Here is a 17177-nt window from a genome sequence, read left to right on the forward strand (position 1 = left end):
TTTTACCCTCCAAAAAATAATCGTACAGTGTTCCACGTTTAGCGAAAGCAGTAAATTATTAGAACTGCAGCAAAACAAAGAACCAAACCGTCAACCGCGGGCAACCCGTACTTGGAAGGTGAAAGTCAGAGGTGAAACCGTAGGGACTCTGGGTCACTGGGGCGTCTGCGCGGAGCGGAAGGGCAGCTCCGTCCAGCAGCTGCAGCTGGGAGCCGGGCCGCGGCCAGGCCCCGCCCCTGCTGCGTCACGGGGGGCGGGGCGGCGGGCGCTGGGCGGCGAGCGGAAGCCCGTGGCTGCTCCTGAGCCCGGCGGAGGCTGGAGGGGGAGCGCGGGGAGGGAGAGGTCGCTGGCTCTGCACGGGCTCCGGCGCCGGCCCCGGCCGCTGAGTTTGGGAGATGTCTGAGGAGTGATTTTTTTTTTTTACCCTTGGAAGGCAGATGGCTGGCGTGGAAGCACAACCCGCTTTCACTCTTCGGATTTGTGCTTGGCTCTTTCCTTTTACTTGGAGACTCGTGACCGTCATGCTGTGATGTGTGCGGAGGGAGGAATTGGTAAGAGTGAGACGGCGGATCCCTTTGACTGTCCCAGCTTCACCCGCTTTTCCTCTTTCTGTTTCTCTGTCCTGTTTCTCCCTGCTCCACTGCCCCGGTCGTGTTTGGAGTTGATGACATGGCTCAAAACTACAGTTTTGGGCTGTTACTGAACTTAAAAAAAAAAAAAAAAAATCAATCATTTGATGTTAAAGGGGAGTTTTAAAATCTGTTTTAAATGCTGGATTTTGTAAAATGGTACACTGTGCACACGCGGGCACGCACGGGCATGCACACATACACAGACACACACACACTCCTTTGTCATCCCGTTGTGAAATCAGCAGTTTAAAGAAATTTTGGCTATCTGCCTCAAAGGTGGTGGAAAGAAAAAGTGTTGAAGATTTAGCCCAGCAGATTGATTCCTTAGGAGAAAGATAAACACCTTTTTGTATTGGAGCTTGCTCAGAAATAGTTTTCAAAGGAGTGCTGCAAAGAAGCCCCCATACTTCCCTCAAAACACTAACTTTAACCTAGTAGTTATTTGGGGGACCCTTTATTTTATATTATAAAACACGTAGTTTTAATTTACTACATACAGCAGAGAGACATCAGTTGGTTAGGGAATGGTTGTTTTTGGTGTCTGGGACCCAAAATAACCAATCTTTAGAAAGAATATGTTTTAACTGCTCTTATCATGCTAGCTCAGGTATTTAAAATGTGATATAATAAGACCAAAGTTTCTTCTTGCGTTTTTTTCATGCTGGTTCTAAGCAAGGGGAAAAAACAAGTCTGTATGGACAGAGCAAGCCTCAAACTCAAAATCAACCTTGAAAAATCCATCAACAAGGATAAGGGCTCCTTACCCACCAATATTTACTTGTATTGGCCTTTAAATCAGCTGGGTCACATTTCTGTGAAGAATAGCATCATCAAAAACCATTGTTGACTTTTGAAGAGCAAAATTCATCGCAACGGAGTAGTTCATTAAGTGCCTCAGCAAAAGCCTCTCACTCCAATCCACCTCAAAAAGTATTACTGCTTCTTCAGGACTGTTTTCTATTCTCATTACAAATACGTATCTTATACCTACATTGAGATAGTTTATTTTTATTAAAATGAGGTGATTTTATAGATTCGGAAAAATAACTTAGAAACATTTTAAGGTTTGCGGCAGTTTAAAAAATAACACTGCAACTGCTAATTTAACACTCATTAAATTGGATGGAAAAGATGGAGAATATAAGTGCTCTAAACCAAGATATGGGGAGTTTTGACCTTGGCTTGGCAAAACCTGAATACTTTTCAAAGTTAAGTGATTAAATAGAACTGAATAGGATATCATTTATTTTGCTATTGTCAGTAAAATGAAGGAAAATGCTAAAAAATGATTATAATTTATAATAGAACAGAGATGACTCACCTGTCAGACAAATATACTTTCTAGAATTGATTTTTTTAATTAAGGGTTAAAAAATGTATGCATGTTCAAGCCTTCAATTACATGTTTTCTTTATTGTCTGATATAGTTGGAAGTAGTTCTTCTAATGAAGGAAGATCAAAGAAAATACTACAAGTAGGATTGTTTGAGAATTCTCACAGCACAATGCATTGATAAATATAAATTTAATAGTGCTTGAAATAAAGGATAATTGATTTATCAACTCTAGGAACAAATATATGTGTGCTGCATGCTATCACTATTCCTGGTCAGTTATTCCTTCCCTATTTTCTTAGATAAATTTATTTCATTTCAGAAATCATTTAAGCCGTAGAAACAATACTTTTTTTTTATTATTGCTTTGCTGAATAAGGACTAATAGTGATGCTAGTTTTGTAAAAGAGTTGTGGCCTTAATGGAATCTTTTTTTATGCTGCTCAATAAAAGGTATATCAATACAACTCTATGAGGCAATTACATGGTCATATGTATTAAAATCTGTGAATTGTGTGCCAGGCACGCTGGCTCATACTTGTAATCTCAGCACTTTGAGAGGCCGAAGCAGAAAGATCCCTTGAGCTCAGGGGTTCAGTACCTTCCTGGTCCCGTTTTGCTCTCGTCTCTATAAAGAAAACACAAAACCTGTGAATGTTCATAGCCTTTGATTATATGATCTTGGGTCTCAAAATATAGCCTAAGGAAATAATGTGAGATGCTTGCAATGTACTCAGTAAAAAAGCAAAATGTAATATATTATGTGTAAAACATAATTTTGAAATAAATACATAAAATTCATTTAATCAAAAATATTTATTAAGCTGTTACTCTAAGACATTATCCTAAATTAACAAGAATTGAACAAGATTAATGCAATTTCTGTTTGCATACAAGTTTCTTTTATATCAGTGGGCATATCCATTAATATATTCTTCCCACCCCTCAAAAAATGTATTCCTAGGTAGTAGAGTTACAGCTCGATTTTCTTTTTTATATGTTTCCTAATGTTCCAAAATCTTTGAAAGCAACTATTATTTTTATAACAAAATACGTCTTTCAAAAATATCACCAAGAAATACCATAAGCAAAAGCAAAAAAAAAAAAAAAAAAAGACAAATGCTGAGCTCTGTGTTTTACCTATTCCCTTTCAAAAGATACTATCACACACTGGAGTCTGTCAGGGGGAACTACGGGAAGGACAGCGGGGGGGTGGAAGTTGGGGAGGGATAACATGGGGAGAAATGCCAGATATAAGTGATGGGAAGGAAGGCAGCAAACCACATTGCCATGTATGTACCTATGCAACAATCTTGCATGTTCTTCACATGTACCCCTAAACCTAAAATGCAATAAAATATATTTTTTAAAAAGATATTATCAAAAGCAGTGAGAGATTGCTATGGTCTAAATGTTTGTTCCCTCTCTTTCTGAGTTCCTATGTTGATTCCTTGTCCCCAATGTGATGGTAGTAGGAGGTAGAACCTTTGGAAGGTGATTAGATTATGAGAAAGGATTCCTCATGAATGGAATTAGTGCCTTCAGAAAAGAGGCCACAAAGAGCTGCCTTGCCCCTTCCACCGTGGGAGGATACAGTGAGAAGGTATCACCTATGAATCAGAAAATGAGCTCTCACCAGACACCATATCTGCACCTTGATGTTGGGCTTCCCAGCCTCTAGAACTTTAGGAAACAATTTCCTGTTGTTTACAAATTACCTAGTTTATGGTAATTTGTTATAGTAGCCCAAATGGACTAAAGCAGAGAGAGTTGAATACTGCTATACATATGATCCCTAATGAGAAATAGATGTAAATAGGCAATTCACAAAAGACAAAAACCTTTAATTGTCCAAGGTTGGGGTAGGGGAGATGTTAACCTCCCAATAATCAAAGTATCTCAGCATAGCGATAAATCGCCGTATTTTCACACGTCATATTAACAAATGTGAACAACAAATCAAAATGTATCATTTTGTTAGGAAGACTGTTCAGTAATATGGGAAAATGTTCATGATATGGAAAAATGTTTATGATACAAGAAGTGGATTAAAAACAAGTTACAGGCTGGGCGCGGTGGCTCAAGCCTGTAATCCCAGCACTTTGGGAGGCCGAGGCGGGTGGATCACGAGGTCAAGAGATCGAGACCATCCTAGTCAACATAGTGAAACCCCGTCTCTACTAAAAATACAAAAAATTAGCTGGGCATGGTGGCGTGTGCCTGTAATCCCAGCTACTCAGGAGGCTGAGGCAGGAGAATTGCCTGAACCCAGGAGGCAGAGGTTGCGGTGAGCTGAGGTCGCGCCATTGCACTCCAGCCTGGGTAACAAGAGGGAAACTCCGCCTCAAAAAACAAACAAACAAACAAACAAACAAACAAACAAACAAAAACCCAAAAAACAAGTTACAAAAACATGCTGGAGAGGATGTGGAGAAATAGGAACACTTTTACACTGTGGTGGGAGTGTAAATTAGTTCAACCATTGTGGAAGACTGTGGCGATTCCTCAAGGACCTAGCAATAGAAATTCCATTTGACCCAGCAATCCCATTACTGGGTATATATCCAAAGGATTATAAATCATTCTATTACAAAGACATATGCACACGTGTTCATTGTGGCACTGTTTACAATAGCAAAGACCTAGAACCAACCCAAATGCCCATTGATGATAGACTGGACAAGGAAATTGTGGCACATATACACCATGGAATACTATGCAGCCTTAAAAAACGATGAGTTTGTGTCGTTTGTAGGGACATGGATGAATCTGGAAACCATCATTCTCAGTAAACTGACACAAGAACAGAAAATCAAACACCACATGTCTTCACTCACAGACGGGTGTTGAACAATGAGAACACATGGACACAGGGAGGGGAGCATCACACACTGGGGTCTTTCCGGGGGAATAGGGGAGGGACAGTGAGTAGGTAGGGAGGTTGGGAAAGGATAACATGGGGAGAAATGCCAGATATAAGTGATGAGAGGATGGAGGCAGCAAACCACATTGCTGTGTAGGTACCTATGCAACAATCCTGCATGTTCTGCACAGGTACCTGAGAACCTAAAGTGCATTAAAGAGTGTGTGTGTGTGTGTGTGTGTGTGTGTGTGTGTGTGTGTGTGTGTATGAATTCTTTTTTCAGTAAGCCGTACTTTTTTAAAAGAATTATTATTTGAGGTTATCCTTTAAAAAAGAAAAATAAAAAATAAACACAGTTTCCATCCTTCTTACCTGTATTCATATTACCTTTTCTAAAATCTATAAATCTCTTTTCTGTTAGGTTTCTAAACATTTCCCAAGGCCCACTTATAGTACTTTCTTTTCTGGGAAGCATCTTCTCCCTTTCTATCCTCTGACCTCATATCATGCTTTCTCATAGGACTTTGTTTCGCTAAATTCATATACTGCACGATTATCTTAATTTTATCTTTTTTATTTAATTGAACACTTGACCTGTTCTGGGGCTCATTTATTCAATCCCAAAGTACCCAGCACCGTGCCTAGGACAAGGTAAAATGAATGTACCGTAGAAAATAAACGGCTAGAAGGCAGATGATAATTTTGTCCATTTGGTTCCCTGGTTTATTTCCAGTATCTATAACAATGCCTGGCATATAGTAGGAGTGCAAAAAATATTGGTTGAAAGATTAAAATTATTGAGCACCTTCAATGTGTTAAGCACAGTGCATTATTTAATAAATCTCTTCACCAAATTGTGTGAGGTGGTGATATTATTTCCATTTTACAGATTTGGAAACTGATGCTCAGAAAGGCTAAAAGCTTATGGTAAATAGCCAGCTGTCATTCTTTTTGCCAAACTTGTGTTCATTCTGCTAATTGCAGATATGCTATTTGTTGCTGTTTGGAAGATAGCTAATTATATTACCAGTACTTATTCAAAATAAATGTAGTGTGAGGGATAGTACCATTGAGTAAATTATTGGGATGGAGTATTTATCATGAATGTATTTTATAATTCCAATGAAGATCAACTTGTTTTTAAATACCGTTTATAGTTTTGATCTGCCTCTTATTTGTGTTTATATACCATACTTGGTAATACTTATAGGCCTCAGGTACAGTTTAACCATATATGTTGAGATACTTCTCTATATAATAATCATATATGTTGAGATACTTCTCTATATAATAATCATAATATATTAATATTATAATTCATCCAGTAGCTTCCAAAAGAAAGTCTCTGCATTTTAGAATTTAATTAAATTCCTCATCTGTCAGACCAAATTTTCCTTTTTATTGTTGAAACAAAATAACTGATGTCTTAATACCTGTCTTCATCACATATCCAGTAATATGCTATATTCTTTAACGAAAACACAGTATAACTCAAAATTTTAGTCTTATTGTCTTTGTCCTTATTAGATAAATAAGTCTAATGTCCTTATTTGCCTCATATGTATAGCTTGAGCTAATAATCTGTGAGAGACCTTTAGAAAACCTTTGATGTAGTCTGTTGATAAAACCTTTTGATCTTAACAGTTTTTTTCAGGGGCTAAATTCTTTCCATTTCAGCTACAAATAATTCTACTTTCCTATTCATTATTCTTTTTATCTCTTACCTTTTTCTCTTTCTTTTAAGTGTATTACTTTCCTTTGCTTTTTAAACACCTCTGTGATTACTCATACAGAAAATAATTGCTTTATTTCTTGTATATAAGAACAGTAGTTTAATTATTTAAACAATAATATATACATCATTGGTATGGGAAAGATTAGCTGCATAAAAATAATATTTAACACTTTGGGAGGTCAAGGCGGGTGGATCACGAGGTCAAGAGATCAAGACCATACTGGTCAACATGGTGAAACCCCATCTCTACTAAAAATACAAAAAATTAGCTGGGCATGGTGGTGCGTGCCTGTAATCCCAGCTACTCAGGAGGCTGAGGCAGGAGAATTGCCTGAATCCAGGAGGCGGAGGTTGCGGTGAGCTGAGATCGCGCCATTGCACTCCAGCCTGGGTAACAAGAGCGAAACTCCATCTCAAAAAAAAAGAAAAAATAATAATATTTAACGGTAATGACTTTATGGGGAAAATACACATTCCCTGACTTATGATGGTTCAACTTATGATTTTTCCACTTTATGATGATGCAAAAGAGATACACATTTAGTAGAGATCATACTTCATGTTCCCATACAATCATTCTTTCGCTTCCAGTATAGTATTCAGTAAAGTACATGAGATATTTAACACTTGATTGTAGGCTTTGTGTTAGATGACTTTGTCCAACTATATGCTAATGTAAGTGTTCTGAGTGCATTTAAAGTAAGCTTGGCTAAGCTGTGTTCAGTAGGTTAATGAATATTAACCTACTTATGATATTTTCAATTTACGATGGGTTTATGGATGAGCATCTGCATTCATTAATTAAAAATAAGTCTTTCCAGAATAGATTTGAGCTGTCATTGGGTCTATGGTTTTGAAACTGTGGCCCCCAGAGCAGGAACATCAATGTGACTTGAGCTTATTAAAATGCACATTCTCAGGCCACTGCAGAGCTACTGAGTCAAAGAAACTGGTGTCATTGTGTGTTTGGGTTGGGGAGGGGGCAGCAGGGAGGGCAGAATTTGTGTTTTAACAGGCTTTCTATGTGATTTTGATCTGTGTTGAAGCTGGAGAACACAGGCTTGAGGGAAGATCCTCAGGTGAGCAGGCCAGCATATTCACTGGGCTTTTGACAGGTAGGTCCCTGACTTAAAAGGTTTCCAGGAGAGGATTTCATTTACTTTCCTGTATGCTGTTTTAGATGCCTCTGTGTTATTACTAAGCTGACTACAAAAGCCAATAATTTAATATATGAAACTTAAAAGATAGTCAAAAACACAGTGTTCAATATTAAAGGTTTGTGTTGGATAGTTTTTATGTTATTATTTGCTTCTTGGCAACAGATTCCCTTTAAAAAACAATTAAACTAGACATTGGTGCAAGTGTTTCATAAGGGAAAAAGAGTAAGACTTTTTTCCCCCAGTTCTGTGATCATGGATATATTTGGGGATGATGATGAGAAGAAGCAAATTGATTCTTATGACTCTCAGTAGAGAGTTCATGCAGAGGGAATCAAGTTTTCTTAGTGATCCTGCATGCTCTTGTAGTGGTAAAGAATGATACAGATACCTACTGTCATCATCAAAGTTGTAATTAATGAATTCTGTAAAATTAAAACCCAAGCATAAAAATATTTTCATAGTGCATCTGTAAACAACATAGGCTGTATTCTTTTAATATACTTTGGATCTAATCAGGTTAGATTAAGCACCTCATTTTTTTCTGGAAATTCTATATCCCTGTTCTCTTTATCTGAATGGGCCCATGTGATGTTGAATATGTCATTTTGGAATATTGTAGATTGGTCATGTTATGGAGCTATTAGAAATAAGCAGAAAGGATTTTGAAATAGGTTCTTAATTAGTAATTGAAAATTTTCTTACCTATGAACTTTTATTTTCTCACTGACTTTAATTCTCTAAAGAGCAATCAAGGTGATATTTGGAAAGTATAACTGACTTATTTTTGAGATTTTTTTATTACTTTCATATCAAAAACTATACACCCTACATAAAAGTATAGGTATAAAAATGTTTTATTGCAAAAATTATCTGAGGTTTCTTTTGCAGACTACCATTTAAATTCTGTTTTCACAACTAATATTCAGAAAGAAGTATCCCGAAATTATATCAGCTTTTAAGTATGCTATTTATTATAATTTATCCAGACACTTATAAAATAAATTTTAGTAATTATCTTTTGGTAAAAACAAAAAACAAAACCCAGAACCGAATGCTTTAATTAATTAGCTTTGCAACATTTATAATTACAGGTAGTGCTTCTTTGCAGGAACACACATATTTGTCTTTACCAAGAAGCTTATGTACTAAATTATGTTTATCTTATATGTCAAGAAGCTTATATACTCAGTTAAACATAATTTCTGGTTTAATACTGAGTATAGCATTATTAGTATGTACATGTTACTTCTGGCCTTGTGTGTGAACACTCATTTTCAGTGTCAAGGCAGCATGCTTGGCTTGCAGTTTATGAAGTTATGACAAAAAAAAAACAAACAAAAGGAAAGAAAAAAGACGTAAAGGAATGCATCTCTTTCCCACATCTTAAATGTAAAAGCAATATATTAAGTTCAGTGTATAGGCTTCATGATTATGTGAAGTTTAATCAAAATTAAACTTTTTGATTAAAATGAAGATCTGCTTTCTGATTCCAAAATAAGCATATGTGTTAATGGTAGAAAGTATAAAAACACTGAAAAAAATAAAATCTGCTATTAATAGACTATCTCAAAATTACCAGTGTTAATGTTTTTAAAAATATTTTATTCCAAATTCTTCCATGTTTATATATTGTATATATTCATAGTTGAGATTATACTTGTATACAGGTCCAAATCATAATTTAAAACTTTATATACTTTAAGCATTTTATCAGTTATTAAAAATTATTTTAAACATCATTTTTAACAGCTATCTCATTATTTCCATTAGAAATAGATACAACACAATTAGATATAATGCAGTTAACAATTTCTCTATTTTTGAACATTTATGTAGTGACTTTCTAATGCTGAGTTGAGTATATTTCTACTGAGGACCAGAGAAGACATTTTTAGGGCATGTTGTCCTATAGGTCTAGAGAAGTAAGAGCAGATTAGAGTCCCCCAAAACTATATGAATGTTTACCTTCACTGAGCATTATGAATAAAGAAACCCTTTGCTACATACTACATTCAGAGTCAAAAAAGGCTAATTCTGTCTTAAATTCTTTTTTTAGGTTAATACTAAAGTTGAAAAATTTTTTTTACTATTTATTTATAGTATGTGGCTTCTGTGTTTGTTCAGATTTTTTTCAACTGTGTTATTCATGAGATATTTAAACCAGAAATGAATAATTTTTAATATTGATCTTATAAGATATTAATTTTTTTTTTCATACTGAGTTTCACTCTGTTGCCCAGCCTGGAATGCAGTGGTACAATCTTGGCTCACTGCAACCTCTGCCTTCCAGGTTCAAGTGATTCTAGTGCCTCAGCCTTCCGAGTGGGTGGGATTACAGGTGCCCGCCACCACCAATGGCTAATTTTTGTATTTTTAGTAGAGACAGGGTTTCACCACGTTGGCCAGGCTAGTCTCAAACTTCTGACCTCAGGTGATCTGCCTGCCTCTGCCTCCCCAAAGTGCTGTGATTATAGGTGTGAGCCACTGCACCTAGCCTATAAGATATTAATGTTTTAAATGTAGACCACTGTGGCCAGGCATGGTGGCTCATGCCTGTAATCCCAACACTTTGGGAGGCCGAGGCGGGTGTATCACCTGAGGTTGGGAGTTCGAGATCAGCCTGACCAACATAGAAAAACGCCCCGTCTGTATTAAAAATACAAAATTAGCCAGGAGTGGTGGCCAGTGCCTGTAATCTCATCTACTCAAGAGGCTGAGGCAGGAGAATCAGTTGAACTCGGGAGGCTGACATTGCAGTGAGCTGAGGATCACACCATTGTACTCCAGGGCAACAAGAGCGAAACTCTGTTTCAAAAAAAAAAAAAAAAAAAAAAAAATAGACCATTGTGAGTAATAATAGAACTTGTTAAGGTGATACTGAAACAATGGGACAGATTCCACAGATTAGTTCAAATAGGCCATGAAAATTTTAGGATAGGTACCTATCTGTAGAAGTCTTAGTTTATTTTATAGTTGAATCATACTAGCATATAAAATTCTGGCAAGCATAATAATATCATATTCAAATTGACCTAAATAATTGATGACATATTCATATATAATGACATAGTTTAGGAATTAATAAAAGCCTTACTATATATGCATGAATAGGAAAATGGTAGTGGAGCAAACAGCAGGATTATTTTATGTGAATTGCCACTAACTTGCTGTGCAATCTTGGGTAAGTCATTCTTTCCAAACCTCTATTTTCTTCTGTGTAAAATATTTAGTTGGATATTAACTCTTTTATCAAGCTTTAACATTCTGAGTTTTTTGTTTAACTTGTTAAGCATCTTTAAAATGCTTTTCTTACTTAGAAGGAATGTTGGCATCAAGCAACTCATACATATTCTTATAAATTAAGAATAGCTACCATTTGTTGATCTATTATATGTCAGGTGCCTTACATACATTCCCATTAACTCCTTACAACAACCCTACAGAGTAGATGATATCATTGCCATTTTCATGATTGGAAAACTGAGGGTCGTAAGAAGTCCCACTAGGGCTGAGTGGGAATGCCAGAATTTGAACCCATGACTCTGAAATGTTCTTTCCACTGTGCCACTTACCTCTCCCTTGGACAAATGAGATGGCTTGTTTTAATCCAGAATTTCTCAACAGCAGCATTCTTAACATTTGTGGCTAGATAATTATTTGTTGTGAAAGCCTGTCCTGTGCATTGCTGCATATTTAACAGCATCTCTGGCTTCTTTCCACACCCCAAAATATCTCCAGATATTAGTAAATGACCTAGGGGGCTGGAAGGTGTGGTTCAATTGGCCCCATTTGAAGACCACTGAGCTAAGACAACTTAAGTCATCAGTAGTCTGAAGACAAACATAATTACTTTTTTCCAGCAAGATGAGATGGCTTTAGGCCATTTTAAGGGTCAAGATGGAATTAACCAAGTAGATCTCCAGCAGAGAAACCTACTCCTTCATGCAATAAATCTTATTATGCATTGATTGTCCTTTATTCTCTTAAGATTTGTGCCATTTGAAGAGCATTTCTTGGGGTGCATGGTATAACAACAAGAACCTGATTAACATTTATTAATTCACTGAAAAGTATTCATTGAGTACATGCTGCGTACCAGGCATTGTCCAGTTATTGGTTAAAACAGTAAACAAGATGGCCTTGTAAGAGAAACAGATATTAAATCATTTTAGCTCATTCTCCTTTATCTTCCTAATAATCCTGTGAAGATTACTTTAGAACCACAATACAGTGTGTTTATCATGTTTATCATACATACACAACTTATCACATGAAGCTGGAGTTTGCCTTCCTTAGTGTGGGTGAGTAAAGATCGCACACCAGGGAATTTGTGTTCTTCTGCCAGTTCAAATATGTATATACATACTGGCTCTGATTTTTAAATGAGCATGTATCTGTGTGCTAGCTTCATTTTGCAACTTAACTGTTTATCCATTGGTTAGTCTCTTAATGCTCTTACCATTTTGTGGTCTGAAGGTTGGTCACATACATATCAAAGTTTGTCTTACAGGAATTAATCTCTGAAGTGTTTCAAGTAATGAGGAATCTCATGAGTTTTGTGCCTGATCCCTTTACTGGACATGAGGTTTGTGCCTGTCCCTAGAGGACAAAACCATAGTATTTACATGGGACTTCGTGTCATGTTGGTTTCCATGCCTGGAAAAGTACCTAGTTGGCAGTGGTAGCCTTTCATTACCTATTTTCTAAAGGAAAAGAAATCTCTAAATAGTGAAAATAGATTTCACTGAATAAATCTTGCCGAATTTTTGTCTTCTACTTCCTGAAGACCATGGGGTCGTTTATTTACATTTCTTAATTATTCTAAGGTAGTTGGAAGTAAAAGTTAAATCTTTATAAACACAGATTTGGACAGCTTATGGGGAAAAAGCCTGTAAAACCATTTAAAACAAGGAGGTCTTCAAGTACTAGAAGAAAACCTTATGGAAATGCTTCTGAAGGCATCACTATGAAGAGTACATTTGTACTGAGAGAATTGGTTGAATTCTCAGAGAAGAAAATTTATTTAAAATGCTGTGTCAAATATAGGAAAATTGGGTACGCATTGTATAATGATTTCTATCTTGGACAAAATTGTTTTGGTACTTTAAAGGATAAACCTTAAACTGCCTTAAAAAAGGTTACTCAGAATAACTTCCTCCATGCGAGTTTTAGAACAATAAGATGCAAATACTTCAGCTATTTCTAAAAATGAGTCCTACTTGTTTTATTTCCTTTTTTGTGTCTTCCCGTTGCAGAGTTTCGTTAGTGTCCATATTAGAATTACATGCTCTAGATCTTAATGTGAACTATAATAAATTTAGCATGCATAATAAGAGCTGTAGTGAGCTACATACCATGAAATGCCTAAGTTATTATATCACATTTAGAGCCAGTGTGTGTAAGAGTGTTAAAGGTAATCTAGTGTTTGCTGCATATAAGAGGGGTGTTGTTCTATCCATTCATTCTTGGGTTTATTCCACAAATATTCATTGAAAATCTACTCTTTGTCTGATATTATACTCTTCTAGGCCTAGACTATGGCAATGAACCAAAAAGACAGAAATGTCTAAGCTGATGGAGGAGGGAGCCAGACAAAAGATAAAATACAAAATACCAAAGTAAGTTATGCATTGTTAGAAAGTGACATACAAGTTTTATGAAAAGTAAAACAGACGAGGAGAATAACAAGAGGCAGATCATATGGAGCACTGGAGGTGGCTTCCGTAATTACATGGGAGCCTTTCGAGAGTTTTAGGTTGTGAAACTGTCAGGATCTAACTTAGGTTATACAAGGATTAGACTGATAGTGGTGGATCAGGTTGATTGTAATAAAGGTGATGAGAGGTGGTAAGATTCTGGATATAGTTTAAGGGAAGCATCAACAGAATTTGTGGACTGGCATGATGTGAATTGTAAGTGAAAGACAGAAACCAAGGATGACTCAAAAGTTTTTGGGCTGAGCATAGAAGGAGGGAGCTGCCATTAGTTGACAGGACTTATCTGTGGGATAAGCAGTTTGGGAGAGAGTGCCTGGACCTCCACTGGCACGGGTAACTGTCTGGAGATGATAGGCTGCCTTCTGGGCGTTAGTCTGGCGTTAAAGAGGTCTTTGCTACAAGAGCTTGTGGAAGTTCTCTTTTGATGGCCTTGGTGTTCTCAGTAAAATAGAAACAAGGTCATCATCAGGAAGATAGTTTGGAGGGAGATACTGGATGTTAGAGGAGAAACAAAAAGGTATAAACAGTTGTATATGAGAGTGGGAAAATACATGGACTGGAAATGCAGTATGATTACAGTCAGTGTGAGTGCCCAACTTCTAGTTTGTGGTTAGGAGGTTAAAGTGACACTGACAAGGATGTTGTGCATTTCCTTCCAGCTGCTTGCAATCTGTAGGTACTGGAACAGAGTACATAGAGCTTTAGATGTGAATATGAGCAGGGTGAGGGTTTTGCCAAGAAAGAGGTAAGGGGGCGTTCACTGGTTGAGAAAATATACGAGGAAGTGATTACAGTATTAACCACAAAATTTAAATTAAGGAAATAAGACCACCTTATTTAATTTAATTTAATATTAAATTAAATACATGTTTATTTTTTTATGTTTTAATATTAAATTAAATAAGGAAATAAGAGAATATGGGGCAGTGAAAAGTTGGTTGGTCTGTTGTTTATGTGTAGCATCAGTGATATTGGAGTCAGGTTAAAAGTGAGTCATTTATTTGAAAGTAAATTGTATTTGCCTATATTGAATTATAGCTCAAACACATATAAAGTCCTTTATTGAATGCATCTAAAAATGGGTCACCTCACCTAGTACAAAACAAATGTTTTAGAAGTAAATAAATGCAAATATTTAAATTTATTTGTTAACTTTATTTTTTCAACTACAGCATGCCTTTAGCATTTTTCTCTAAATAACTTAAATTAATTTTTTAATCTCATTCTTATCCTATTCTCTCTCCCAACCCTCGCATTCCTTGGTGGGTTGCCAGAGCTATATGCCTTCTGCCAACTCGTTATTCAAGTGTTACTGCCCTATTCCAGAGCCTTCTGATAGTTGCCGAGGCTCTCATTCCATATGAGACATTTGGATTAGGCTTGAGTAACGACCTACAAAGCTGGGCCACTTGGATGAGTTTCTCAAACACTCTGAGGCTGTTTCCTCATTACTAAGTGGAGATAATAATATGTACTTTGCTGTAAGGATTAAAGTTAATGCATGTTTATTCTTTGCATATAACCTGGTATATGTCTGTAAATGATAGATATTGTTATGACCTTAAGTCTATTAAATCAATAACATTTATTAATGTTGAATAACCAAATCTCAAAAACATGCTATCTTGTCATTTCAATAACATATTATTTTAGGAGCATCTAAGATCACTAAGGCCAAAACACAGTATTGCTGCCATCAGTATTTTCATACATGTTTATGTTTTTTTCAGCTTTAAAAATAGATTAAGGCATATTAGGAACTCACCATATATATGGGTAGGATTTTTTTTAGTTTCCAGCAACATAGAGATACATGTATACAACTGCAACATTTTACCTGCCTTTTGCTAGCCTAAAACAGCTTTGAGCCTAATTATCCACAAACAGTAAATCATTTGGACATGTGATCCCATCCCTGAAGTATATTAAAGAAGAGAAGAATTATCACTTTCAATGTCTGAATGGACCATCCATAAAAAATGTATATATATATATATATATTTGATAATATATATAATTATATATGTTTTTGAGTATACATGTTTTTCTCTTTTATATATAATATACATATATGTATGTATATATGTATGTATGTAATATACATATAACTATATATAAAATATATATATGTGATAATATATATAATATATGTAAGAGCTTTATTCTCACATGAGAGAATTGAAGACACTAATTTAGTGCATGTTTGGATACAATAAGAATGGGTTACTATTTCTAGAATGAAACAATGTATCTAGATACCACAGTCTTATTTTATATGTCTTTCAAAGTAAACACCTCATATGTGAAAATTGTAATTGGATTCTCCATCAGCAATTATATAAAACATGTCGCTCAGCTGGGTGCAGTGGCTTACTCCTGTAATCTCAATATTTTGGGAGGTTAAGGCAGGCAGATCACTTGAAGTCAGGAGTTTGAAACCAGCCTGGCTAACATGGTGAAACCCCATCTCTGCTAAAAATACAAAAATTAGCTGGGCCTGGTGGGGCATCCCTGTAATCTCAGCTACTCAGGAGGCTGAGGCAGGAGGATTGCTTGAACCCAGGAGGCAGAGGTTGCAGTGAGCCAAAATCGCACCACTGCACCCCAGCATTGGTGACAGAGTGAGACTCCATCTCAATAAATAAATAAATAAATAAATAAATAAAAATAAAATAAAACATGTCACTTATTGCTATGGGGGGGTTCCTTCCCTCAGTCTGAGTGAGAGGCTGCTTCTGTGGTGTAGAACAGCATCTTCTGTTTCTATCTCCCTAACGTCAACCACAGTATCTGGCACATTGTAGGTTTTCAGGTCATGAGCGAACTGAAAATGAATGAGCTTAATTTAAACACTCTTTTCTAAAGATATGTAAGGGCTGTGTGCTTCAGTACAGTTGGCCTTTTTAAATAACAAAACTATTACAAGCGTTTCTTTGTTAGTGGTAAAAGTAGTATGAGTTTGCTTTTTATGCGCTTATATAGTACTTCCTCCCATGATAATAATCACCAGTTATCAAAAGTAATTTCTTTCAGGGCGGGCACAGTGGTTCTCCTCTGTAATCCAAGTGCTTTGGGAGGCTGAGGTGGGAGGATTGCTTGAGCCCAGAAGTTTGAAGCCAACTTGGGCAGTATATCGAGACTCTATCTCTACAAAAGAAAATTAAAAATTAGCTAAATGTGGTGGCTCATGCCTGTCATCCCAGCTACTTGGGAAGCTGAGCAGGAGGATAACTTAAGCCCAGAAAGTCAAGGCTGCAGTAAGCTGTGATTGCACCACTGCACTCTCTGGGCAACAGAGCAAGACCTGTCTAAAAAAAATAACAATAATTACTTTATTTCAGTGTTTTGGATAACGTATTACCCTTGCCTGACTTCTTTTATATATCTAAAACAAAGAATATGTACTCCTACTGGGGATTTAGTTCAAGGTCACTTAACAGAAACTATTGAATGGCACTAAGAACTCCAAGGTGATTTTATTCAGCAAATCTGATTCATTCCACCCAATGGGGATATAAAAGGTTATGTAACATCATTATTCAAGATCCACAGTTTCCCACGAAATAAATTGACCCTTGTCATCACAAAAGCCCATATTAGATATATCCACGTAGACTGTTTATACTTATGTTCTTTTCCAAAGATTACATGAGGTGAAGAAAAAGCCATTTTTGTAGTTAGAAGGATATACCAACATATATGGTATATATACATAAGGGCATACCAACATATCATGT

At 36.3% G+C, this 17177-nt stretch overlaps 1 protein-coding gene across 2 annotated transcripts in view; it reads left to right on the plus strand.

Moving 5' to 3' along the window:
• The first annotated feature begins 302 nt into the window (after window positions 1–302).
• The window catches only part of ATP10D (ATPase phospholipid transporting 10D (putative)), a 108561-nt gene continuing 91686 nt past the window's right edge, over window positions 303–17177 (plus strand). For both annotated transcript variants that reach the window (XM_039468086.2, XM_039468087.2), the window contains exon 1: window positions 303–551. The gene's annotated coding sequence lies outside the window, so the exon portion shown is untranslated. The remainder of the gene's footprint in view (window positions 552–17177) is intronic.

The sequence above is a fragment of the Saimiri boliviensis genome, chromosome 3 (assembly GCF_048565385.1).
Source record: "Saimiri boliviensis isolate mSaiBol1 chromosome 3, mSaiBol1.pri, whole genome shotgun sequence".
Lineage (NCBI taxonomy): Eukaryota > Metazoa > Chordata > Mammalia > Primates > Cebidae > Saimiri > Saimiri boliviensis.